At 42.1% G+C, this 26,997-nt stretch overlaps 1 protein-coding gene across 1 annotated transcript in view; it reads left to right on the top strand.

Annotated features, from left to right (window-relative positions):
- si:dkey-215k6.1 (transmembrane protein 132D) overlaps positions 1-26,997 on the top strand; it is a 685,562-nt gene that overhangs the window by 538,574 nt on the left and 119,991 nt on the right.

The following is a 26,997-nucleotide window of genomic DNA, read 5'->3' as shown; positions in this document are numbered from 1 at the left end:
AATCATGTGTGTGCATCATAAGGAATCATGTTATCCTGTTAAACAGCCAGCAATCACCTATACGAGGTCTATTAGAAAGTATCCGACCTTATTACTATTATTAGTAATACTGTGAGAAATCTTGGAGTCATTTTTGATCAGGATATGTCCTTCAATGCGCATATTAAACAAATATGTAGGACTGCTTTTTTGCATTTGCGCAATATCTCTAAAATTAGAAAGGTCTGTCTCAGAGTGATGCTGAAAAACTAATTCATGCATTTATTCCTCTAGGCTGGACTATTGTAATTCATTATTATCAGGTTGTCCTAAAAGTTCCCTGAAAGCCTTCAGTTAATTCAAATGCTGCAGCTAGAGTACTGACAGGGACTAGAAGGAGAGAGATATTTCACCCATATTGGCCTCTCTTCCTTGGCTTCCTGTTAATTCTAGAATAGAATTTAAAATTCTTCTTCTTACTTATAAGGTTTTGAATAATCAGGTCCCATCTTATCTTAAGGACCTCATAGTACCATATCACCCCAATAGAGCGCTTCCCTCTCAGACTGCAGGCTTACTTGTAGTTCCTAGGGTTTTTAAGAGTAGAATGGGAGGCAGAGCCTTCAGCTTTCAGGCTCCTCTCCTGTGGAACCAGCTCCCAATTTGGATCAGGGAGACAGACACCCTCTCTACTTTTAAGATTAGGCTTAAAACTTTCCTTTTTGCTAAAGCTTATAGTTAAGGCTGGATCAGGTGACCCTGAACCTTCCCTTAGTTATGCTGTTCTAGACTTAGACTGCTGGGGGGTTCCCATGATGCACTGTTTCTTTCTCTTTTTGCTCTGTATGCACCACCTCTGCATTTAATCATTAGTGATTGATCTCTGCTCCCTCCACAGCATGTCTTTTTCCTCATTCTCTACCTCAGCCCCAACCAGTCCCAGCAGAAGACTGCCCCTCCCTGAGCCTGGTTCTGCTGGAGGTTTCTTCCTGTTAAAAGGGAGTTTTTCCTTCCCACTGTCGCCAAGTGTTTGCTCACAGGGGGTCGTTTTGACCGTTCGGGTTTTTCCGTAATTATTGTATGGCTTTGCCTTGCAATATAAAGTGCCTTGGGGCAACTGTTTGTTGTGATTTGGCGCTATATAAATAAAACTGATTTGATTTGGCGCTATATAAATAAACTGATTTGATTTGATTTATTTATTTTTTCAAAAACCATATGGATTTGAATCACATGCCATTACACCAGACATGCTTGAACCCTCGTGCGCATGCAAGAGTTTTTTCACGCCTGTCGGTTACGTCATTCGCCTGTGGGCAGTCTTTGAGTGAGGAGTCGCCCACCCTCTCGTCGATTTTTTCATTGTTTAGGAATGGCTCAGAGACTGCTGCTTTGTTTGATCAAAATCTTTTCAAAAACTGTAAGACACAACTGAGTGGACACCATTCTATAAATTCAGCTGGTTTTCAGTAAAAATTTTAACGGCTGATGAGAGATTTTGGTGTTTAAGTGTCACTTTAAGGACGGCCCACGGCGCCTGATGGCGATCTGCGCTCCGAGGCAGCGTCGTCTCGCTGATTCAAGCTGAAAACTTCCACATTTCAGGCTCTGTTCACCCAGGTGGTCGTCAGAGAACAGAAGTTTCAGAAGAGGTCGGCATGAGGAGTTTATGCGGACATTCCATTGTTAAAGGAGATTTTGTAATGAAAGAACATGCGGGCAGATTCGCATGTCGGGCCGGACCCGACCGCGGGGGGTCGCGACAGGAAAAACACCTCCATTGGAAACCTTAACGGACAAGTTGGAACATGCCCAGCTGTTAAAGCCATCAAACGCCGCCTGAATTTACAAATGGTTTTCAACACGGAGGTGTTTTTCCTGTCGCGGCACAGACGGATTTGCGGCGTCGTCACGGAACTGACTCGGCGAATTTGCCCGCATCTTTCATTACAAAATCTCCTTTAACAGTGGAATGTCCGCATAAACTCCTCATGCTGACTTCTTCTGAAACTTCTCTGTTCTGATGACGACCTGGGTGAACAGAGCCTTAAATTAGGATGTTTTCAGCTCGAACAGCCAGACGGATGCCACCTCCGACCGCGCCGCGCCGATCCGCTTTTGTGCTGTCCTTAAAGCGAAAGAAACTCCACAATCTCTCATCAGCCGTTAAACTTTTCACCGAGAACCAGCTGAATTTCTCGAATAGTGTCCACTCGGATACCCTCAGGGTCCTGAAAAAATTTTGATAAAGCAACGTGCGCTGTCTCCAGCAGCGTCTCAGACAAGGATTTCAGCCGAGAGAGCTGGACCAGTGCTCACTCAAAGCTGCCCACAGGCAAATGACGTCACCGACATGCGTGAAAAATCTCACGAATGCACACGGGTTCAAGCATGTCTGGTGTAATCGCACGTGATTCAAATCCATATAGTTTTTTTTTTTTTTTTATAAAACTGCCGGTTAGTTTTCTAAAACCTCGTACACACATACACACACACACACACACACCACACAAACATAATATATATATGCCTTCCCACTGTCGCCAAGTGCTTGCTCACAGGGGGTCGTTTGACCGTTGGGGTTTTTACGTAATTATTGTATGGCCTTGCCTTCAATATAAAGCGCCTTGGGGCAACTGTTTGTTGTGATTTGGCGCTATATAAATAAAATTGATTGAAAATTGATTATATATACACAGTGGGGAAAATAAGTATTTGACCCCCTGAAAGTTTTGCAGGTTTTCCCACCTACAAATAATGGAGAGGTCTGTAATTTTTATCGTAGGTACACTTCAACTGTGAGAGACAGAATAAAAAAAAAAAAAAATCCAGAAAATCACATTGTATAATTTTTAAATAATTAATTTGCATTTTATTGCATAAAATAAGTATTTGACCCCCTAGGAAAACAGAGCTTAACAATTGGTACAGACATTTGTCTGCCATTACAGAGGTCAGACGTTTCCTGTAGTTCATGACCAAGTTTGCACACATTGCAACAGGAATTTTGGTCCACTCCTCCATATAGATCTTCTCCAAATATTTCAGGTTTGGAGTTTCAGCTCCCTCAAAGATTTTCTGTTGACTTAAGGTCTGGAGACTGGCCAGGCCACTCCAGGACCTTGAAATGCTTTTACGGAGCCCCTTCTTAGTTGCCCTGGCTGTGTGTTTGGGGTCATTGTCATGCTGGAAGACCCAGCCATGACCCATCTTCAGTGCTCTTACTGAGGGAAGGAGGTTGTTTGCCAAAATCTCACAATACATGACCCCATCCATCCTCCCTTCAATACGGTGCAGTCGTCCTGTCCCCTTTACAGAAGAGCACCCCCAGAGTATAATGTTTCCACCCCCATGCTTCATGGTTGGGATGGTTTTCTTGGGGTTGTTCTTATCCTCTAAATATGGTAAGTGGAGTTGATTCCAAAAAGCTCTATTCTGGTCTCATCTGACCACATGACCTTCTCCCATGCCTCTTCTGGATCTTCCAGATGGTCACTGGTGAACAGCAAATGGGCCTGGAAATGTGCTGGCTTGAGCAGGGGGACCTTGCTGCCCTGCAGGATTTTAAACCATGACAGCATCATGTGTTACTAATGTAATCTTTGTGACTGTGGTCCCAGCTGTCTTCAGGTCATTGACCAGGTCTTCCTGTGTAGTTCTGAGCTTTCTCAGAATCATCCTTACGCCACAAAGTGAGATCTTGCATGGAATTCAGGCCGAGGGAGATTGACAGTCATCTTGTGTTTCTTCCACTTTCTAATAAATAATCATAACAGTTGTTGTCTTCTACCAAGCTGCTTGCCTGTTGTCCTGTAGTCCATCCCAGCCTTGTGCAGGTCTACAGTTTTGTCCCTGGTGTCCTTAGACAGCTCTTTGGTCTTGGATATATTGGACAGGTTGGAGTGTGATTGATTGAGTGTGTGAGGTGTCTTTTATACAGGTAACAAGTTCAAACAGGTGCAATTAATACAGGTAAACAGTGCAGAATAAGAGAGATTCTTAAAGAAAAATTAACAGGACTGTGAGAGCCAGAATTCTTGCTGGTTGGTAGGGTTCAAATACTTATTTTATGCAATAAAATGCTAATTAATTATTTAAAAATCATACAATGTGATTTTCTTGATTTTTTTTTTTTTTTTTTAGATTCTGTCTCTCACAGTTGAAGTGTACTTACGATAAAAATTACAGACCTCTCCATTCTTTGTAGGTGGGAAAACCTGCAAAACTGACAGGGGGTCAAATACTTATTTTCCCCACTGTGTATACATATACACGTATATATAAACTTTTTGTACTTTTTACAATGGTGTTTGCTGTTTTTTCATAGTGCCTTGGGTGCTGATTATGTGCACAGCAGTTGATTTTGTGCCAAACTGAAAAATTGTGCCAAAACGTTTCTCAAGTTATGATTTGCCAGGTGTGCAAAATATGGATTCATAATCATTTTAAAAGCACTTCAGAAGTACAGACACTTTAAGAAACAGCTGTATCAGTGTGAGGCAGAAAAGTGTTTTACACAGCATGAAGGGCGGAACAGCAAAATCTTCAGCATGGGAAAATGTTTTTCCCCTGTCAGTTTGTTTAAAGCAGCATAATGACATGTTATCACAATGGGTGTGACACTTTTTTAATCCCGATGTCGCAGGCCGGTCCGCCCTGCCTTCACTGTGCATTTCTGTGCGTCGGCTGTGGTTCACCGATTATCACCTCGTTTCTGCTTCAAACTGCACTCAAGTCATCATCTGTCTCAGTGACAGATAGCTGAAGATTTTTTACAGCAATCACTTCCACATAAATTCAGCATTATTTCATAATAAAAGATGGAGGAAGCGATCAGAACGCAGCAGCCAGGAGAAGCTGCATTCACAGCACCTCCGTCATTTCAAAGCTTCACCAATAATCGCCTCGTTTCTGCTTAAAACAGCCTTTTTTCTGCTTAAAAATTACTTTAGAATGATTTAAGAGGTTTTACCTTCATCATCTGATGGTTAATAATCACATTATTCCCTTTGATCACTTTGGGTGAAGAGAGTCCATCTCAGACGACTTGCTGTGGCCCCAATTTCAATTTATTTCAATTTAAATTTATTTTCATTCATATAGCACCAAATCACAACTAAGTTGGCTCAAGGCGCTTCACAAGTAAGGTCTAACCTTACCAACCCCCAGAGCAAGCACACAGGCGACAGTGATGAGGAAGAAACCTCAAGCAGACCAGACTCAAAGGGGTGACCCTATGCTTGGGCCATGCTACAGACACAAATTACAAAACAATTCACAAAACACTTATACAGGAAATGTTGCCGGTGCACAGGACAGGAGGGTTACAGAAACAGACACCATACCCTTCTCTGGATTTAGCTGCACCTCAAACAGAGAAAAAAACAGACTCAGGCATCAGAAAGACAACAAATACAGTGTAATTTGTCAGCATTAAGCAACAAGAATTACAAAAGAAATACTAAGCTGATCGCCAGCCACTAGCCCTAACCTTCACTTAAAGACCCAGGATTTAGATAAAGTTGAGGCCGTGGCCCACCCCGTTTCCTAATAAAGTGAATTTAAAAAGAGTTAAAAAGCAAACAGTTTTGTTTGGCATAGGATGAAATAAGCAGGTTGTGCTTTTTGTAAACGTTATGAGTTTTGTCAGCACGCCAAACGAGATACTATCAAATTCTGCAAATCTAGGTAGTACCTCAGTAATGGCACCTATCTCAATAGCAGGGTGTAGTGGCTGGGTTAAGGCATGCTGGGATATGTTTAACCTAAAGTCTTCTATTTTCTTCTCTAAATCATCCAAGAAATCTTGTGCTGTAAAAGGAGAGCGACTCACAGATGGTTGTCCATGAATAAGTGTTGCCACCATGTCAAACAAGAACTTTGAGTTATGCTTGTTTTTGTTTATCAAATCAGAGTAATAAGTCCAATTTGTAGCCAGCAATGCATGCTTATAGTCTAAGATAGCATCATGTCACATAAGGTGGAATACCTTTAATTTTGCATTACGCCATTTCCGTTCTAGACCTCTCAACTTATGCTTGAGGTCACTCAAGTAATCATTGAACCAAGGTGACTGTGATTTGGGGGAGCCTGGTTTTAACAAAGATGGCGCAATCATGTCAAGTGTAGTTTTGAGCGCTGAGTTTAAATTATCCACAAGACTGTCTACTGATTGCGCATTTTCCAGATGTGATGCTAAGATATCAGGCAGTCCAAGTTCGAGTTCAGTCATGGTTGAGGAGTTGATGCATCACCACAGTGATAAACAAGGTTGTTCCAATAAACACAGGAGCGAAACTGTAAACCTAATAAGTGAGTAATCAGAGACCACTGATGCAAGAGGCATGATATCAATATTCATGACAGCAATACCACGTGTGAGAACCAAATCCATGGTACTTGCACTAATGTGTGTCAACTCCTGAATGCATTACTAATGCATCCACAATTTCCATGACTGATTTGCAGAAGGGATCAGAAGTCTTATTTATATGAATGTTGAAGTCACCAAGAATCATAATGTTATCTGCACTAGTTGACAAGTTAGAGATGAACACAACAAATTCATCTAAGAATTCAGAGTATGGGACAGGGGGCCCATATACAGTGACAAAATAATATGGCTGATTTTTATTCTTCTGACCTTGGCAATGCATAATATCGTGGGCAGAGAATCAGATGCTCAGATGAATTATATTTGTGCTCCCCAACAGCTAATAAGCTAAACCTAGATTTATAAATAAGAGCAACACCCCACCTTGCTTCACATCACGAGGGACATGACTAAATGTGTAAGTGATGATCCACAATTAGATCATTAATCATCAATGATTTTGAGGAGAGTGATCTTATGTTAATGAGACTCAGACTAAGGACCTCTGTTGGACTGTTTGGATTTAGGGGTGGTTCCAGAGTAGCATATACGAGGTCTGTCAATAAATTATAGGTCCTTTTTATTTTTTTCAAAAACTATATGGATTTCATTCATATGTTTTTACGACAGACATGTTTGAACCCTCGTGCGCATGCGTGTGTTTTTCCACGCCTGTCGTGACATCATTCTCCTGTGAGCACTCCTTGTGGGAGGAGTCGTCCAGCCCCTCGTCGGAATTCCTTTGTCTGAGAAGTTGCTGAGAGACTGGCGCTTTGTTTGATCAAAATTTTTTCTAAACCTGTGAGACACATCGAAGTGGACACGGTTCGAAAAATTAAGCTGGTTTTCGGTGAAAATTTTAACGGCTGATGAGAGATTTTGAGGTGATACTGTTGCTTTAAGGACTTCCCACGGAGCGAGACGTCGCGCAGCGGTCCCAGGCGCCGTCGTCAGCCTGTTTCAAGCTGAAAACCTCCACATTTCAGGCTCTATTGATCCAGGACGTCGTGAGAGAACAGAGAAGTTTCAGAAGAAGTTGGTTTCAGCATTTTATCCGGATATTCCACTGTTAAAGGAGATTTTTTTAATTAAAGACGTGTGGACGAGTCCGCACGTCGGGACACAGCCGGGCGGTGTGGCGGCACAGGAAAAACACCTCCGTTGATAAGCATTTGTAAAATCCAGGCGGCTTTTGATGGCTTTCAGTGGAGTGAGTATATGAGAAATTGTTTAACAGCTGGACATGTTCCAACTTGTCCTTAAGGCTTCCAACGGAGGTGTTTTTCCTGTGGCGGAGTGTCGCGGCGGCTGCGAGCCAACGCTGCAATCCACCCGCACGTCTTTCATTAAAAAAATCTCCTTTAACAGTGGAATATCCAGATAAAATGCTGAAACCGACTTCTTCTGAAACTTCTCTGTTCTCTCACGACGTCCTGGATCAATAGAGCCTGAAATGTGGAGGTTTTCAGCTTGAAACAGGCTGACGACGGCGCCTGGGACCGCTGCGCGACGTCTCGCTCGGTGGGAAGTCCTTAAAGCGATAGTATCACCTCAAAATCTCTCATCAGCCGTTAAAATTTTCACCGAAAACCAGCTTAATTTTTCGAACCGTGTCCACTTCGATGTGTCTCACAGGTTTAGAAAAAATTTTGATCAAACAAAGCGCCAGTCTCTCAGCAACTTCTCATACAAAGGAATTCCGACAAGGGGCTGGACGACTCCTCCCACAAGGAGTGCTCACAGGAGAATGACGTCACCGACAGGCGTGGAAAAACTCACGCATGCGCACGAGGGTTCAAGCATGTCTGACGTAAAAACATATGAATGAAATCCATATAGTTTTTGAAAAAATAAAAAGGACCTATACTTATTGACGACCTCGTATAAGATGCCTGATGAAGTGGTTTAGGTTTAAGACATTTTTTAGGCAGGACCAATTTTTAGGGGGGACTGTTCGGTCTGCGACATTGACTAGTCACATAGAAACATGTAAGAACACCTGATTGTGTCCGTACCTTTACCAGACTAAATTAAATAGCATTTCTGGATCTGTCCAATGGTGTAATGACCTGTTTTTCTTTTTCTTTTTTCGTGTGTTGAAGTTATATGATTCTACTGTGAATGTTATTTTGTCTTTGTGAATAATGTTCACTTATTTCAAGAAAAAGAAAGAAACCGGCTCTTATACACTGAACAAAAATATAAAAGCAACACTTTTGTTTTTGCCCTCCCATTGTCATGAGATGAACTCAAGATCTAAAACATTTTTCTATTATTCACAAAAGACTGATTCTCTCAAATATTGTTCACAAATCTGTATAAATCTCTGTAGTGATCACTTCTCCTTTGCCGAGTGTTGGGTATTTTCTCCTCCAAACATTTTTAAAACCTTTACACGACAAACAGAGTCAAGAAACACCAGTGAGACAGAAAGTCAAATATTACGCGCGGAGTGCGGCCAGGCTGTACACCAAGGCTACACTAAAGTCTGGCCTGCTTTTCCGCTCTTTTATTAAGAGACGCCCTCATCACATAAACAAAAAACTTGTCCTAAGGGTGGGTGGGTGATGACGCAAGACAAGTTTCTTCCCATAACATAACGCATACGTCAATAAGTGCAGCTGTAAGGAAGAACACTTTCAGGTCAGCACATCTCGTTCGTCTGTTGCAGGTATCAGCTGTTCTGCATCTGCCTGAAGTCTCCTTCACACTAAACACCACATACAATAGTCAAACGTTCTCTTACTCCCAGTCGTTAGAGGCTGCGAAAACAAAGTATATTATAATAATAAGTACATCAGCCCTTTCATTCCCAGCTCACATTGACCCCAGAGTGCTAAAACAAAATTGAATTTCAGGATTGCATTAAGACAGGTGCAAAACAGCACAACACCGTTCTCATGAGAAAGAAGACAAAGCTAAAACAAGGTTGAATAACACGTACATTCTCAGGGTGAGTGCAAAACAGCACAACACCGTTCTCATGAGAAAGAAGACAAATGTACAAATGTTTAACAGTGATAACATATATACAAAATCCTTAACATTCCCCTCCTGTTTATCACCTGTTAAACATACAGTAGGCATCACTCAGCTTAGCACTTCTTTTTGAGATTTTCACTAAGAGGTTCATCATGGTATGTTCTCTCTCTAGGCTTACACCCCAGAGGTGATGTCGTCATTGTCACCATCATCGGTGTCTGGGTCATCATACTTCCATTGGTCTGGGTACAGGTCAGGAGAGCCATCGTCCTCCTCGTTGTCGTCTGTCCCCAGAAGTGGATATGATGCCGGACCCCCTCCTGGTCCTGGACTTATTGCTGTGGTTATCATTCTATTTACAAGGCCTCGGAGACATGGAATACAACAACATCCACACAATGTTAGAATTGCAGCAAATACTGCTATAGACACTAATAGTGAAGAAATCAAAGACCTCCATTTTCCCATCCCTTCCAGCCACCAATCCCAGCCTTCGGTGTTTACTCCACTGTGCTCTTTCATCTTCCTGTTCAACGTCCTCAGCCCGTCAATGGCTTGAGTGAGACTGCCTGTCTGCAGCCGTGTTGTTGGGAATGAATGTGCAGCATTGTTCTCCGAACATGGCACAAACACCTCCTTTCTTTGCCAACAACATATCCAGAGCAATACGATTCTGGAAGGCCATAAGGAACGTGGCTTCTAACTGTGAATGGACAGCCTTAAATCCTTCCTCAGTCCAATTTCCTAATTTCTGTACATTGTAGTGGATGTAGTTTATTCTGTCCACGTTTTTATTAATTGAACACCACCAACAGATGGAAGATTCGAATCCAGCTGCTATTTGATTAACCAGTTTATACTCGTCAGGCACTCCCCTGGGGACTCCTATTGCGTCAATATATGTTGGATTTCCCACTCCTTTCCAATCTCTTTTTACTCTATGTCTGGCTATGCCTTTCTGCCAATCTTCAGGAATAAGAGAGGCTGCATATGTCGTAACGTCTTCAGGGGTCATGGGTATGGCTTCAACTGGTAACAATAATGATATTAATGCACAATAACCTGACACATTTCGTGGCAGTCTGTCAAAGATTCTGTTATCCCCACACCACCACCATACGTCACTCCTCCCACAGTTTTGCAAACACATGCACTGTGCTGAAAGCGTACTGGCTGTCCGTATAAATTGATACGGCCGTACCTTGAAACAGATAGCAAGCTGCAGTTAAAGCAACTAATTCAGCTGCTTGTGCTGAAAATGATGATGGCAATGAAGCAGAATCTAATACTTCTGAATTTGTGACGACAGCATATCCAGATTGCGTTTGTCCATAAGCATTTTTGGTGGAGGAACCATCCACATACACAATTGTACTGTTTGGGATGGGTGTGTCCCGGAGGTCTGGGCGTGCTTTTGTACAAACTGTTGCTACATCAAGACAATTGTGCGGCTCACCATCCTCAGGTAAAGGTATCAATGTGGAGGGATTCAATGTTGTACATCGCTCTATCGTAAGGTGTGGCTGTGATAATAGCAAGGACATGCACGAAAGATGTCTTGCTGGGGACAAAAGGCTCATGTTTGTCTGCAACAGAAGTGCAGAGACTGCATGTGGAACTTTCAATGTCAGCTGATGGAATAGAACAACATTACTGCTACTTTGAACAGCCATAGAGGCTGCAACAACAGCCTGTACGCATGGTGGTAAAGCACTCGCTACCGCATCCAATTTAGTATTGAGTAGTAGGCAACTGGCCTCAATTTTGAGCCATACACTTGAACCAAACACTAGTCATGAACTTATTCTTACAATCAACTGTTTGAATGAATGGTTTACTATAATCTGGTAGTGCCAAAACTGTGGATGACACTAATGTTTGCTTTACTTTTACAAAGGCTTCCTCAGCATCTTTGTTCCATTCCAACACGGTTGACATTGAAATATCATCTTTGTACATCAAATCAGAAAGTGGACTAGTCAACTCTGCATAGCAAGGAATCCATGCCCTGCAGTAATTGTCAATCCAAGAAATGACATCATCTGCTTTTTGGTTTGTGGTTTTGGAGCGTGCAAAATTGCTTCCTTCCTGTCAGACAGGATCGTGCGCCCTGTGGCTGATAACTCATGTCCTAAATATTTTACTTTATCCCTACACAACTGAACTTTGTTTCTACTCACTCTGTGGCCATTGTCAAATAAGAAACATAATAATGCTACTGTGTCAGTTATGCAGTTTTCTCGTGTGTCAGAGGCAATCAAAATGTCATCAACATACACTAACAGTTGGCTATCTGCCGGTGGAACGAAATTGGCTAAACATGCTGACATGACTTGAGAATAAATAGTTGGGCTCTCTGCGTAACCCTGCGGTAATCTGGTGAATGTATATCGTTGTCCTTTAAAGGTAAAAGCAAACCAGAATTGACTATCTGGATGTACTGGCACAGAGAAAAATGCATTACTTATGTCAATTACTGAGAAACTATTAGAATTTGGTCTCAGCGAATTTAACAAGGTATGTGGATCTGGGACACATGGTGCTCTTTTAATCACAGCAGCATTTACTGCCTGCAGATCTTGAATCATTCTCCACCCCACTGAGGGCGGAGCCTTTTTCACAGGAAATATGGGTGTGTTACATGGTGAATCTGGACATGGCACTATTACTCCTGCTGTTAATAAATCCTCTATTACTGGCCTGATTCCGTCAATTGCATCAGGTTTCAATGGATACTGTCTTACACATGGTCTGTATTCTGTTTTTGGCCTTATAACTACAGGTTGTGCATTTTTAATCAGTCCTACGTCTGAAGGACCTGTTGTCCACAATCCTGACGGTACTGAAGAGAGAAGAGCATCCTCTTCAGGACTCAACTGAAACACTCAGGATTGTGAAGTGGACGCATCAATGTGTGTTCCAGCTGTCAGCACCAATGAGACATTAACTGGCACTTTATACAACTTGGTTGATGGACTGAACTCCGTTCGTGGGCCAACTCTACTCCAATCAGAGGCTGACAAAGCTGTTATGACTGTCAGTCCCAATTCTTGCCATTCTGTCAAATATGGCTTACAAAGTGACATATGTAATGGCATACCTGTGAACCTCAATTTTGATACATCTTCAGTGGCGCCTGTTACTGTTATGACGGCTGTTGAGCTGCCATCATGAATCAAATCGGTCATTGTCAGCTTCACAGGTGAAACATTTTTACTCACTGACTCGACCTCCTGTCTGTCTTCTTCGGGAAAATCTCGTCAACCAGACGATGCCAATGGTGGTCGACAATTGCAGACACGATCAATCGATCGATCGGACCTTGGCCAAGGATTTACGTCTGGACTTGACGACCTCCGCCGGACACCTCCGGTGTTGTTGAGATCCCGGACGAGCCCCCAGTCAATGTTGGGTATTTTCTCCTCCAAACATTTTTAAAACCAACAGAGTCAAGAAACACCAGTGAGACAGAAAGTCAAATATTACGCGCGGAGTGCGGCCAGGCTGTACACCAAGGCTACACTAAAGTCTGGCCTGCTTTTCCGCTCTTTTTATTAAGAGACGCCCTCATCACATAAACAAAAAACTTGTCCTAAGGGTGGGGGTGATGACGCAAGACAAGTTTCTTCCCATAACATAAACGCATACGTCAATATGTTTAACAGTGATAACATATATACAAAATCCTTAACACCGAGATTCCACCTCCATCCCATGCCACAAGTGTGGCATATCCAGATGCTGATTAGACAGCATGATTATTACATAGGTGTGCCTTCGGCTGGCCACAATAAAAGGCCACTCTGAAATGTGCAGTTTTATCACACAACACAATGCTACAGATGCCGTAAGTTTTGAGGGAGCGTGCAGTTGGTATGCTGACTGCAAGAATGTCCACCAGAGCTGTTGCCTGTGAATTGAATGTTCATTTCTCTCCCATAAACTGCCTCTAATGACATTTCAGAGAATTTGACAGTACATCCAACCGACCTCACAACCGTAGACCACATGTAACCACAGCAGCTCAGGACCTGCAAATCCAGCATGTTCACCTCCAAGATTGTCTGAGACCAGCCACATGGACAGCTGCTGCAGCAATCAGTTTGCAGAACCAAAGGATTTCTGCACAAACTGTCAGAAACCATCTCAGGGAAGCTCATCTGCATCCTCATTGTCCTCACCAGGATCTCAGCCTGACTGCAGTTCGTCATTGTAACTGACTTAATTGGGCAAACTGCTAAGATTCGATGGTGTCTGGCTGCTCATAAACTTTATGTGAAGGAGATGTGTTGCACCGCGTGAGGCAAATGGTGATCACACCAGATACTGACTCATTTTTTGACTCCCTCAATTAAGCAAAACTGCACATTTCAGAGTGGCCTTTTATTGTGGCCAGCCTAAGACACACCTGTGCAATAATCATGTTGTCTAAACAGCATCTTGATATGCCACACCTGTGAGGTGGGATGGATTATCTCAGCAAAGGAGAAGGGCTCACTGACAGATTTAGACAGATTTGTGAACAATATTTGAGAGAAATATGTCTTTTGTGGATATAGAAAATGTTTTAGATCTTTGAGTACAGCTCATGAAAATGGAAAGTGAAAAGTGTTGCGTTTATATGTTCAGTGTAGTTTTATTCAAAAACTGCAGAATAAACTCTTGTACTCTTAATAAAGTAGTGTTAAAGCCACACAGCTATACACATAAATGTCTATGGTTACCATGATGGCTTCCTTTATGCAGCACTGTTTAAACATAAACAAATTAATTAATTTTATAAAAGCAAAAAATACTCAACCATTACCCCCCCCCCCCCCCCAAATCAATGATTTCCTTATTATAATTTTACTTATTTATTTTTGTGTGTTCTACCCTATATTGTAAATGGATTTTTAATTGGATTTTATGTAATGGACCGATATCAAATAGTCCAAATTGACAATGTTAAAAAAAAAAAAACTTAAAAAAAAATCTATTTCCAACCTATGTGTCCATTGCATGCCCATTACTACAGAGATCCTTATTACAGTAACACAAGTAATTTATTACTTTTCCAGTAAGTTCACTTTTAACAAGTCAGGGGATGGATACATGAACATTTCTAAGCTACTGAGAATGTCTTGGACTTCATTCTCTTCAGTCATTAAGAAATACAAACAGTATAGTAATTCTCTCTGGAGTAGTTGGTTCCCAAAAACTGTGACCATGCAAGATGGAGACAAGTGAGAGAAGCAATCAAGACACTAAGATAACTCTGAAGGTGTTATAGGCTTGCGTGGCTGAGACTGAAGAAATTGTGCAAGTACAACTTTTGTTTGTTTCCCCACCAGTTATACAGCTTCATGTTGGAGTGGAATAGAGGATTTACTGAAAGAGCAGATGTGAAATTCCAGCTTCAGTTTCTCAGAAGGCACATGGGACACCTGGTCCTAAATTTGATAATTTTTCTTGTACTGAAATCCTAAATTAATTAGCACTAAATCATGATATATATATATATATCCACTGTCAATTTTGCAGGTTTTCCCACCTACAAAGAATGAAGAGGTCTGTATTTTTGTAATCATAGGTACACTTCAACTGTGAGAGACAGAATTTATAATTAAAAAAAAAATAGAAAATCACATTGTATGATTTTTAAATAATTAATTTGCATTTTCAAGGATTCAAAAGAATTTTATTGTCATATGCACAAAAGAACATGTTCCCTGCACAATGAAATGTGTCTACTGCATTTAACCCATCCTAACTGCCAATTAGGAGCAGAAGTCACCATTAGGCAAAACACATGAAATAAGTATCTGATCGCCTAGAAAAACATACATTAACAATTGGTACAAAAAAAAAACATTTGTCTGCCATTACAGAGGTCAGACATTTCCTGTAGTTCTTGACCAGGTTTTCACACACTGCAACAGGGATTTTGGTTCACTCCTCCATACAGATCTTCTCCAGATTTTTCAGGTTTGGAGTTTCAGCTCCATCCAAAGAGTTTCTATTGAGTTCAGGTCTGGAGACCGACTAGGCCACTGCAGGACCTTGAAATGCTTCTTATGGAGCCCCTCCTTAGTTGCCCTGGAGTCATTGTCATGCTGGAAGATCCAGCCATGACCCATCTTCAGTGCTCTTACTGAGGGAAGGAGGTTGTTTGCCAAAATCTTGCAAGACATGACCCCATTCATCCCCCCTTTAATATGATGCAGTCGTCCTGTCCCCTTTGTAGAAGATCACCCCCAGAGTATGATGTTTCCACCCCCATGCTTCACAGTTGGGATTGTTTTCTTGGGGTTGTTCTCATCCTCTAAACACGGCAAGAAAGCAGCAGAAATGTTTGTGATCTGATATGCATTCTTAACTGTGGGACTTGATAGGTAGACAGGTGGGTACCTTTCCAAATCATGCAGGCAACTGAATTTACCCAAGGTGGACTGCAAATACGCTGCAGAAACACGTCAAGGTTGATCAGTAGAAATGGGATGCACCTGAGCAAAATTTTGAGCTTCATGGCAAAGGCTGTGAATACTTAGCGTACAGGTACGTGCAATTTCTTAGGTTTTTAGTTTTTTTATAAATTTGCAAAAATCTAAAAAAAAAAAAAAAAATCACATTGTCATTATGTGGTATTGTGTGTAGAATTTTGAGGGGTAAAAATTTATTTCATCCATTTTAGAATCATGTTTTCACATAAATTGTGGAAGAAGTAAAGCATTGTGAATACTTTCTGGATGCACTGTACGTCAGAACAATGTATGCAGCACATATATACGCATGGTGTTGAAGAATTGTTTGAAGCTTGTGGCCACTCTGCTTAGCAAACTGCAGAAACAAGAATAATTATTCACGAGAAATACCTTAAAAAACACACCCATAAAATGTCAATGCCAGTGATTGAGAATTGATTTCTCTCCCGCTGCATTCCCTCCACCTCCAGGGCCTAAAATAAAATGCAACCTTACTGTGACAGTTTCAATATGAAGCCAATTTCCTGCTACAAGTCGACAGGAGTGGAACTGCTTAAGTACGATCAATAACAACACAGTGAAAATGGAAGGAAGTCATTCAGTTAGATGGAATGTTAACGCACTCTGTGTGAGTGCGTGTGTGCATGTGTGTGACTCGGCTCTTTGCATATGCTGCTCTGCATGTGTTAGTGGCACGTTTGTGTGTATGTGTATCATGTTGTGGGCCTGCTATTATGTTTGCAGAGACACCTTGGTGACAATAGTATGACCCCTCTGAGGAAATCGTTGACTCTTGTGGTTAAATTTGTTCAGCGTTAAGATAGATTAACACTACGGTGTGTCGGATTTGAAGGTGTTCATTAGCAGAAACAGAATATGGTATCATTGGCATCTGTTCCTTAGTGTATAATTTCCTGCAACAATGAATCCATGTGTTTTCAAATGAGCTTAGACTGTTTGGCCACACATCCCCATTCAATTGAATGGGAAAGTGTGTCCAAACCTTTGACTGGTATACAAATAATGAATGTTTGAGTTCACACACACACTCTCGCACTCATCTTCAACCACTTTGTCCAATCAAGGGTCACGGGGGGCTGGAGCCTATCCCAGCAGTCATACAGCGCGAGGCGGGGTACACCCAGGACAGGACTGTCGCAGGGCCACAAACAGACAAACAAACACATCCACACCCACTCACACACCTATGGACAATTTAAAGATTCTAATCCACCTAACCCACATGTCTTTGGATGTGGGAGGAAACCGGAGCACCCAGAGGAAACCCACACAAACACGGGGAGAACATGCAAACTCCACACAGAAAGGTGACAGGCAGGAATTGAACCCATGACCTTCTTACTGTGAGGCAACAGTGCCAACCACTAAGTCACCGTGCTGCCATGTTTGAGTTCAATGGTACGAATATTTCACCTAATTAGATATTTGTTCCATTGAAAGAACGTAATGAATGTTTTTATTCATTATTTGTTTTATATAACAGCTAAAATAGATCCTTCTCATTTGATATTTTATTAATTTTTAAACACCAGAAAAGGGACTTACATTTTGGTGTTCCACTGCTTCTAAAGTCCAAATTGTGACGTGTAGTCCAGTGATGCTGTGCACTGACTTTGGACTTCCATGAAAAAAAAAGAAGACTTTGCATAGTTCCTCAGTTCTTCATGCATCGAGAATGCTTACAGGGGAGTGGATTTTGTGTGTGTGTGTGTGTGTGTGTGTGTGTGTGTGTGTGTGTGTGTGTGTGTGTGTGTGTGTGTGTGTGTGTGTGTGTGTGTTACAAGAACTAGCAGCGTCAGTTAGCTCAATCAAATCGTTTCTCAGTAGAGTCATTGTCCCCTGCACACGCGCGCACCCACACACACACACATACGCAACTGGGTCGGCACTTGTGCACGTGTACTACCCCCCCAAAAAAAAGACTGTACATCCTCAGTGCAGCGAAAAAAAAAATCACGTCAGAAATTAGTCCAGCTTTTCTTTCTTTTTTCCTAACAGCCTCCAGACAGTGCAGTGGATTTGTTTTGTGTGTGGGTGAGTTTTGTGTGTGCATGAGCACGTGTGCATGCGGGCGTGCGTGTGTGCACGCGTGCAGAGTGCAGTGCTACCAAACATTTGGAGCCAAATTTGCACTCTAAATGGAACCAAACTGCACTCTATATGCAATGCAACACAAATGGGACGAATAATCCATGCCATGTAACATATAAAGCACCAATCAAATGACAAGGATCCACTCAGCCATTATATAATAATGCATTTGGAAATGGGTCCCCTCATGGAGGCTACCATGTTGCACAACCATTTTGGTACAGTCGCTCAAAAGAGACATAATTTCTCCTTCCACATTTTGCAGTTAGGCTGGAAGACTGAAGAAAGAAGAAGAGGAATCAATGGTTGTACACTGTCTGCTTGTTGCTAGTGCAGGTTAAGACATTTGTGAGCCTTCATTTTTACAAAATGGTGGATCATAATTGTTGCTTATCACCAGAGAAGGCAAGGGAGCATGAATCCAAATCACCAAAGCAGCAGCAATGTGAAGGGGAACAAAATCATAAGAGCATAATGCAATCTGTAGTCTGAGATTTCATCACTATATAACATTGAATCTTACACACAGTAGCTTTAAGGTAATGGTTATTGCATTTTGTCCACTTGGAATAAAAAGAAGCCATCGTGACTATATAAAGGGGCTATGCCACAGAACACTGTTCCTTCACATTTACTCAAGAGGAAATCGGAGCACGTTTTGAAGCAGCATAGTAATGTCTTGATCCATCTTTGTCAATCTTGAACAAACTTAGTATACATAGTAGTTACGCCCATCATCAGCACCAGATTTAAAATCTAAATCAAATGTTTGATCCTGATACTCGAAATCACTGATAGTACACGGTAATGTCCTGGTGTTTGTAGTCTGAAGAGCTTCAGTTAAGTTTGAACATCTTTAAATGGGGTATGACTACATCTTGAAGCTTGAGTGACTGTGCTCCATCGGGGTAAAAAACTGAAGCCAAAGCAGCCCTGAGAATGTTTTCTGTGGTTTTTGTTCAAAGTTGAACATATCAATCATGTCTGGCTGAGGATGCAAGGGTAGAGGAGGCAAGTTTGCAGATGCTGGTAGGGAAGATGGGATGCACCACCCATCCCATTTTCATGGTGTATTGGAGCAAAAAAGGATTTCCATACAAATCCATAGAAGAAAACAGATTAAATGCAGGTTTGAGTCTGTCAAGCACCTCCTGGCAAATGTTTTGGTGATCTGTGATGCAGTGACGGATGACATAAAAATTTTTTGTAGCACTCTATACTCCAAAACCTTGACACCATCCAACTTATTTTTCTGACTTTAGTTGCTGTGTGGAAAATGTTATGGGCCCCTTGACACATAGTACAAATGTGGTTGAACTGTGCATGAAGTGCACATGAAGCAGGAATCGTATGTAATATGTGTAAAATCATAGCTGCCTCCAATGCATTGCACAGCTGCCCACAGCAGCGGCTGAAAGACAGAGTGTGCACTGTGAGAGCCTATCAAACCCTCTCGTGGCAGGTGTCAGCCAAATTCCAGCTGACACACACGAACATCTAAAACCACTCGCTTGGCACTTAGAAAATGTGTGGCCATTTGCACTATTAGCACGACAACAGTCAGCAGATGATCACTGTCGAGCTGGATGTGAAATTTGTCTAAGTACCCCATGAGTGTGGCTTTGCAAACAGACACAGTCACACGTTGGTGTGTCCACCGACAGGAGCAGCTGTGGAGATCTGTGGTTCTGGATGTCACAGCTGGGGAACATGTCAATGTCCTTCTTGATATCAGGCATTTTCCTACACCTTTTACAGGACAGCGATGGTAGCTCAGTGGCAAAGTTTCTGGCTGGTAGTCAGAGCTTTTGGAAAGTGCAGGCTTGAATCCTGTGGCTGGCATGTAATTTTTATTATTATTATTATTTTTTTTTCACAGCAGCTGCGCGATCTGGTTACACATGCTGCAGCTGCTTGCACTGTGTTCTCATGCACACGAAACCGTTGCAGCATGCATTTTTTATTTTTTTATTTTTTATTTTTTCACAGCAGCTGTGTTCCCACGTACATTAAACCATCACAGCGGCATTGTGTATGCCTGCCCGTCGACGTTTTCGTGGTTCGCTCATATGAGCTGTTCCGCTGTGATTCATCCTGATTTGTACTTAGGGTCCCTTCACACATAGTACAACTAACGAATTCAACTTGGGTGCATGTGACATCATTCCCAGTTACGACTTACAGATTCCAAAGTAAATGGTACACAGTATAACCAACATACATCATGCTGCCATCACACTGCTATTCTGTCAGATAGGCAATAGCCATGTCGAATCGCTCAGCTTTTGTACAAAATTGGTTTCTCATGAATTTTGGCTCTGCCTAGCTGGTGGTGTAGCAACCACCTGTCTCTTGTGGCTGTAAAACATCTACTCTGATAGAAAGTGAATGTCAGCTGGTCGCTTTGTCTCTATTGCAAGAGACAGAGGCAAATGTGGTTAATGTCTCTCATTCAGTCTCCATTTGTTTTTTCAACTCGTCCTTCTCACAGTCAATCCACCCCTCTTCTCTCCTTTTCTTCTCTCATCTCATCTTTCTTCCTGTTGCCTTCTGGCTTTTTCACAGAGGCTGGTGTGAGGTCAGCATTGTTGGGAAAGTGTAGTGACACGGACCCACAACAGGGGGGCGTAAATGAACGGACAATGGATAAGCCAAAATATAACAATGTAATGTTGCAAATTGTGCACAACGGAATACAGACAAATGCAGTTTGAGAATGATAGTCAATTATACAAAAAGTGATGTGTGGGCAGGCTCGAGGATAGAAGACGTCCGTCCAGAGAAGAGCCGGGTCCCACACGGCTTCCACCGCCAACGGATCTGAAGAACACCGGAGCCGACAAGCCCTGAATCTCCAGGTGGCCACCGTCTCCAGCTGTCAGACCTGGTACTGCTGGCAGGAAGCAGAGACAGTTAATGGTGGGTGTGTGGATACACACCCAGTAAATCCGCACACACAGATACAGTTCCTCCGGGAGGGAGCACCTCCACCTCCGAAGTAGGAACACACGAGCAGCTCCTGTTACCACTTATATGGATGGAGTGAGAGGCGAAGACGTCGCTTCTCTCACTACTCGCCAACCCAGCAGAGTGCACCACAGGAAAAACGGCTGCAAAAACAGATCAGACGTGTCACAGTAGGGATACAGCAGAGAATATTACCTAAGTAGTAGATGATATCTTGGCAGCGAGGTGGAGTTGCTGCCCGGCTTTTATGGTGATGTGGTGATGATGAGTGACAGCTGGTGCTGTTGATGAGTGACAGCTGTCACTCCCGGTTGCTCCGGCGCCCTCTCGTGCCTGAAGCCCACACTTCAGGCAGGGCGCCCTCTGGTGGTGGGCCAGCAGTACCTCCTCTTCAGCGGCCCACACAACAAGCATAATGCCAATGAATTTGTGTGTATACGCAAGTTTTGTCCCCTGTTTGTCCCCAACTTGGTTTGACCTACACATAGTGCTGTGTCAACAGTCACACATACACACATCACTGATGATGTTATGTGTCGGACGCAGCTCGGAGAACCGACCAGCGTTTGAAGGACCCAGTATGAAATAAGCAGAGCACGGTACAAAGGCTAACTGAATTTAATACATAACAGTGATGTGATACAAAACAACAGAAGAGTGTGCGGTCTGGCGTGGTGGTGATACGGTGCGCTCCCAGCAGCGCTAACGGTCCGGAGCCAGAAGCCGTTCGGACCCAAGGACCCCGCCGACACCCCCCAGGTGGCCGCAACAAACCGAGTCTGTGAAGAAGGAACCATTATGTGAGTCCACACTCTACACACAGAGAGACCACTCAAAGGTGTACATAAACAGCAAACACTTCCTGGCTTAATTACTAATCAGCTTCCCAACCTGCAGGCATGGAACATCCAGTTCACAAAACTCCACTGCAGTGGAAGCCGATACATGACTAACGTACAGCTCAATATAATAAGGTGTGAGGGACACCACATTTACTGACTGTATAAACGTTAGTCACAAAATCTAACGTACCTCAGGAAGTGTGCTGACGAGCGTGAGACCTCACCCCCTCCTCTTTCACAGACCATGCATCAAACCCTGGACGTTCTCTGCATCCACTGATGATGAGATGGCTCCCGAGACGACGATCTCACCCGTCTGGTCACAAGGTCGAGTCTCTGGCAAATACACACTGTATACTCCAGTCTTAAATGCCACCATGTTCCAATCCATATAGATGCACCACAGCTGTGAGTCCTGACGAGCCGCAGGTGATCAGGGTGAGGTCCTGATAACCTCAGCTACACAGCCACTCAGTCCCAAATGCAAGCCACCTGGAAGGAAAACCAAAAGACAGAAACAAAAAGGCAGCCAGGCCCCCCCAGCCATACAACAGATGAAGGGATCTCGGGGGACTTTAACAAGGAAGCTTAAAGTGACAGCAAGTCAAGATGGAGGGAAGGCTGAAGACAAGATGCAAAGTAATTATTTTTTTGTAGAACACCACAGCTCCTTGCGTTGTTGTCAAAGAAATAATATTTGCACTGTAAAATAATGATATTCAACCTAGCACAAAGCGGCAGACAGTCCACAGTTGGTGCATTAATGTTATCCATCATGAGAAACCATTTGTGCCTCAGACCTCCAAAAATCTGGTCTACAGTCAAACATTTTACGAGAGACCTATAAGTCTCAGGAAGTACGTGCACCTCAAGGACATGCACATTTGACAACTGTATTTGTGATGTTAACCAGAGGTGTAACTCTCCAGCTTCAGAAAGACAAAGTCCAGTCACATAATTGTTCCATTTTCCTAATAAACCTGCTAACTGTAATTAGTTCAGCTCTTCAGGCAGGTGGATGAGCTAATTATTGAGATCACCTGTTTTAGGTGAACAGATATTTATACATTCACAACACAAGCCAGGACAACAGGAAATACACACACTCCTTTGCACAAACACACAAAACGTGTAGTTTAACTTTCATTCCTACTGAATGCCTCCTTGTTGTTCCTGCTCTCTCATACATGCATGCACATACCACTCTTTCATGTGGGTCCTCTTTCACACATACACACCCAAGAGCTTTTAAACGGTAATTGGTTCTCATGGAGATTCCTTCAGTGATGTTGTCAGTAATTGAATTTGACAAAGGAGAAAACAGAAAAGCCAGCAAGCATGCTGGAGTGTGTGTGTTACAACAGAAACAAGATAAAGAATTGATCCTTGTGTCGTTTAATGAACCAGACACAACATTCAGCACGCTTTGACTTGATGCCACATCCCTTGCACGCACATGCACACTGTGCCCTTGGAAAGATGTCCTGTGAGTACCCATGTCAGGTTGTTGATATTTGAACAAATTGTGAATGTGCTTCCCACATTTTTTCACCTTATATTCAGTTTGGTGGTTTATCAATGTTATTATGAATGAATTATAACAGGATGTGCAATAGGCAGGGGTGGTGGCCAAGTGGTTAGTGCACTTGGTTTCAGTGCAGAAGGTTCCCGGTTGAAACCCCACCTCTGCTACATTTCTCCATGTAATGTGGAGTTGCGTCACGAAAGGCATCCGGTGTAAAACTCGTGCCAACTGAACATGCAGGTCCACCTCGGATTTGCAGTGGCGACCCCGAGTGCAAACAAGGGAGTAGCTGAAGGGACGTACGGGATGTGCGGGTTAGCCACGTTGCTTAGATCAACTCTGCTGCATTTCTTTCTTTTCCTCCAAGCTAGGCATGCAGGCTTTTTCACTTGTTTTAATGATCTTTACTTGGGTTAAAACTGTGGTCTGAATAAAGTGCTGTGATTTTAGTGTGAATTTGTAAATGCATTTGAGGAAGTGCTTCATCATATTTTGTGGTAAGCAGGCATCAATCAATTGGATGCTGGTTACTTGTAGTCAAACAGCTGTTTTTATCCTTGTGCCAAGTACAACATGTCACATTTAAACTATAGGCAAGGTCTGTTTTTTTTTTTTGTTTTTTTTAGGTAAGGCAACATGCTAGAGTACACGGTAACACCGGAGTTAACATGTCATGAAGAGGTTAGATCCAACACCATCAAAAAGAAAGACATTTTTCAATCAGCTAATCCATATTCTGTGTTTCTTTGTGCTTCTGTCTTTGAGTTTTGCATCTTGGGTGAACGGGTATGTGGGCCAAGTAAATTTGGCTCTGAGTTTCAGGTTAGGCCATTTACTTCAAATCCTACATTCTAGCATCTTTCCCTTATGACACAATACATATCTAAATACACGAGTTGTAGAATTAATCAGTAACAATACTTTCATAAAGAAACAATGACAGTCTTTGCAATTTTGTGTGATGTGATGGAATTCACAGCCCAGTCTCAGTTTTTTTTTTTTTTTTTTTTGTGATATCAAAAATGTGACACATTTCGTGATGCGGCCATGTTTAGCTCACCATTTTTTAACCCTAACCACAAATATAACCATAACACTAACCATAAACCATGACCCCCCTTCGTACGCAATACCCCAAATTCTATGATACTGCAACAGGGTTGTAATGCATTACAATTCTTTGTTCAATGTAAATATAATGAATCACAATCTGGTCTTGGCTTGCTTTTTGTTCACCACTGGGTGGCAGTAGTTCTTTCAGTTGCCCAAGGCGCAGCACAGAAGCCTAGAGGAAGAATATACCAGCTGTTGTGCTGCATTCAATTGTATGTCAGAGATCAAGTCTGTATTACTGATGTGCATTCTAAATGCTTTCCAGTGCATCTGCTCAGGAAAAAGACATTGAGTTCCTTTTTGCAATATTTCCATTCTTGATCTTTTAAGGGTGATTATCATAAGTTTACAACCAACCGACATATTGAGAGCGACACCAAGGTCCATAATTGAAATCAGGACCACTCAGATACATGTATTGCTTATTATTATTATAAACCTGTCATCAAATACAACATACAAGTGTGCTGTGACTCCAGATCTGCAACTTCGGTCTTCAGGGAAGCCGGAATTTCCAACTTGAATGGCCATTTGATTGCACGTTTCCGAGTCAGAGCTAATTTTTTCTGACTTCTGAGTACAGTCAAACACAGCATTTGCAAAGCAGAAATAGCATAGCACATCATACACCCTTCTGAACTGGTACTAGTCTTAACAATTTATTAACTTTACATAATAGTCAAACATTTGTCCTTTATACTACCTACTACTGTTGGACAGTTTAACGAGAGCCTTACACACTGGCTTTTGAACTTTTATGAGAGATTGAAGACACATAAGTCACAACAAAACAAATTTAACTCAACTGATTTTTAAGATTAAAACTGAGCCATTTACTGGTTTGTAGTACATTTAGATCAATCATGCCTGCTTGTCCCCTGGTCTTGCCAAGTCCTGTCTTTTTTTCTCAACCAGTGACACTAATAGGCAAACTTTGTGACATACTTGACAAAGAGATACAGCAAAGCAGATGGACACACACACAAAGCAAAACAGGGGACCTCTGCAGTCAGGTTTACTGCCCCCCCACCCCCACCCATGGTGAATAATGATAGCTATCACCTTTACCATAGCCAAAACAAAAAAGATAAATGTCACTTCAGATGGTAGTAAGAGGAAAAAAAAAAACTAAAATGTTGGAAAATAGTTTTTATGTCTAGCAGTGAAATGTCAAACACATCACTCTGTGTCATGGAAGAGCAAAAGCTGTTGTCTATTTGAAGACTAATGCTGTATTTTGACATTAAGAACTTAAATTATTATTTTTTTTAAATCCACTTGTACAAGCTAAGACAACATTTTTCTTTTAATGTAAATGTCAGAAGTATTAAGAGTAAAACAGAAAAATAGATGAAATGAAAAAATCATATGTACAGTATCAGGCTACCTCTTATCATGAAGGGCAGTTGAGGATTTATTTTCCATCTTTTTGCCAGCCTTTAAGTGACACATTCAGAATAATAATAATAGCACAGATATTGCATGAAACATAATATAAAAATATTAAACAGAAAATATTCTAAATAAAAAAATTGAAATAAAATATTTGTAAATGGAAATGGGCATCTAAATAGAAATATTTAGATTCCCAATTTCTTGTTCTTATGACAACATACTCTGTCTTCCTCTTGCCTTAACAATGTCAACATTACCATCATGTCACTTTCCTGCTCTGCATCTTAATTTGTTGCTTTTTATTGTTACATTACTCATAATCCCTGCATGAATCATCTGAAAATAAATACGAGGTCTGTTAGAAAAGTATCGGACCTTTTTATTTTTTGCAAAAACCATATGGATTTGAATCACGTGTGATTGCATCAGCCAAGCTTGAACCTTCGTGCGCATGCGTGAGTTTATTCATGCCTGTCGGTTGCGTCATTCGCCTGTAAATCAAGTGGACATCAATACTTTTTCGGCACATTCCACTGTTACAGGAGTTTTTTTCATGGAAAGAGAAGCGGAGGGAAGCGCCACAGAGCTGCTCATGGCACAGGACAAAAGCACCTCCGTGTTGGTCTCACAGGACGGCTTTCAGATGGCTTTCAGACGGCTTTCGGTGGCTTTTCAGTCGTGTGACTATCCGAGAAATTGTACATGAGCTGGACATGCCATAACATGTCCTGTGAGACTTCATCACGGCGTTGCTTTGCGCTCCACCGCGACGTGCGGAATTCCTCCGCACGTCTGTCTCAATGTGCCGAAAAAGTCTTGATGTCCACGTCTTCTGCCATTTTAGTGGAAGTCAGCCTGTCGATCGGCGCTCGGAGTGCGCCGCGCTCTCAGATGCTGTGGGCGGTCTTTAAACTGGCTGGAGCACTCTGTGTAATCCCCATAAAATCGTCCCTGAAAGCCATCTGAATTTTCCGAATGGTGTACACCTGGAGGTCTCTCACAGTTTCTGTAAAAATTTGATGCAGCAAAGCTCCAAATCGTTCAGACATTTATTTGCAATAAAAATCCGACGAGCGGGGTGGACCACTGCTCACACAAAGCCTGCTCACAGGTGAATGACGCAACGGACAGGCGTGAAAAAAACTCACGCATGCGCACAAAGGTTCAAGCTTGGCTGATGCAATCACATGAGTCAAATCCATATGTTTTTTGCAAAAAATAAAAAGGTCGGATACTTTTCTAACA

This window comes from Thalassophryne amazonica, chromosome 5 (assembly GCF_902500255.1).
Source record: "Thalassophryne amazonica chromosome 5, fThaAma1.1, whole genome shotgun sequence".
Lineage (NCBI taxonomy): Eukaryota > Metazoa > Chordata > Actinopteri > Batrachoidiformes > Batrachoididae > Thalassophryne > Thalassophryne amazonica.
This window is presented reverse-complemented; position numbering and strand designations above follow the sequence as displayed.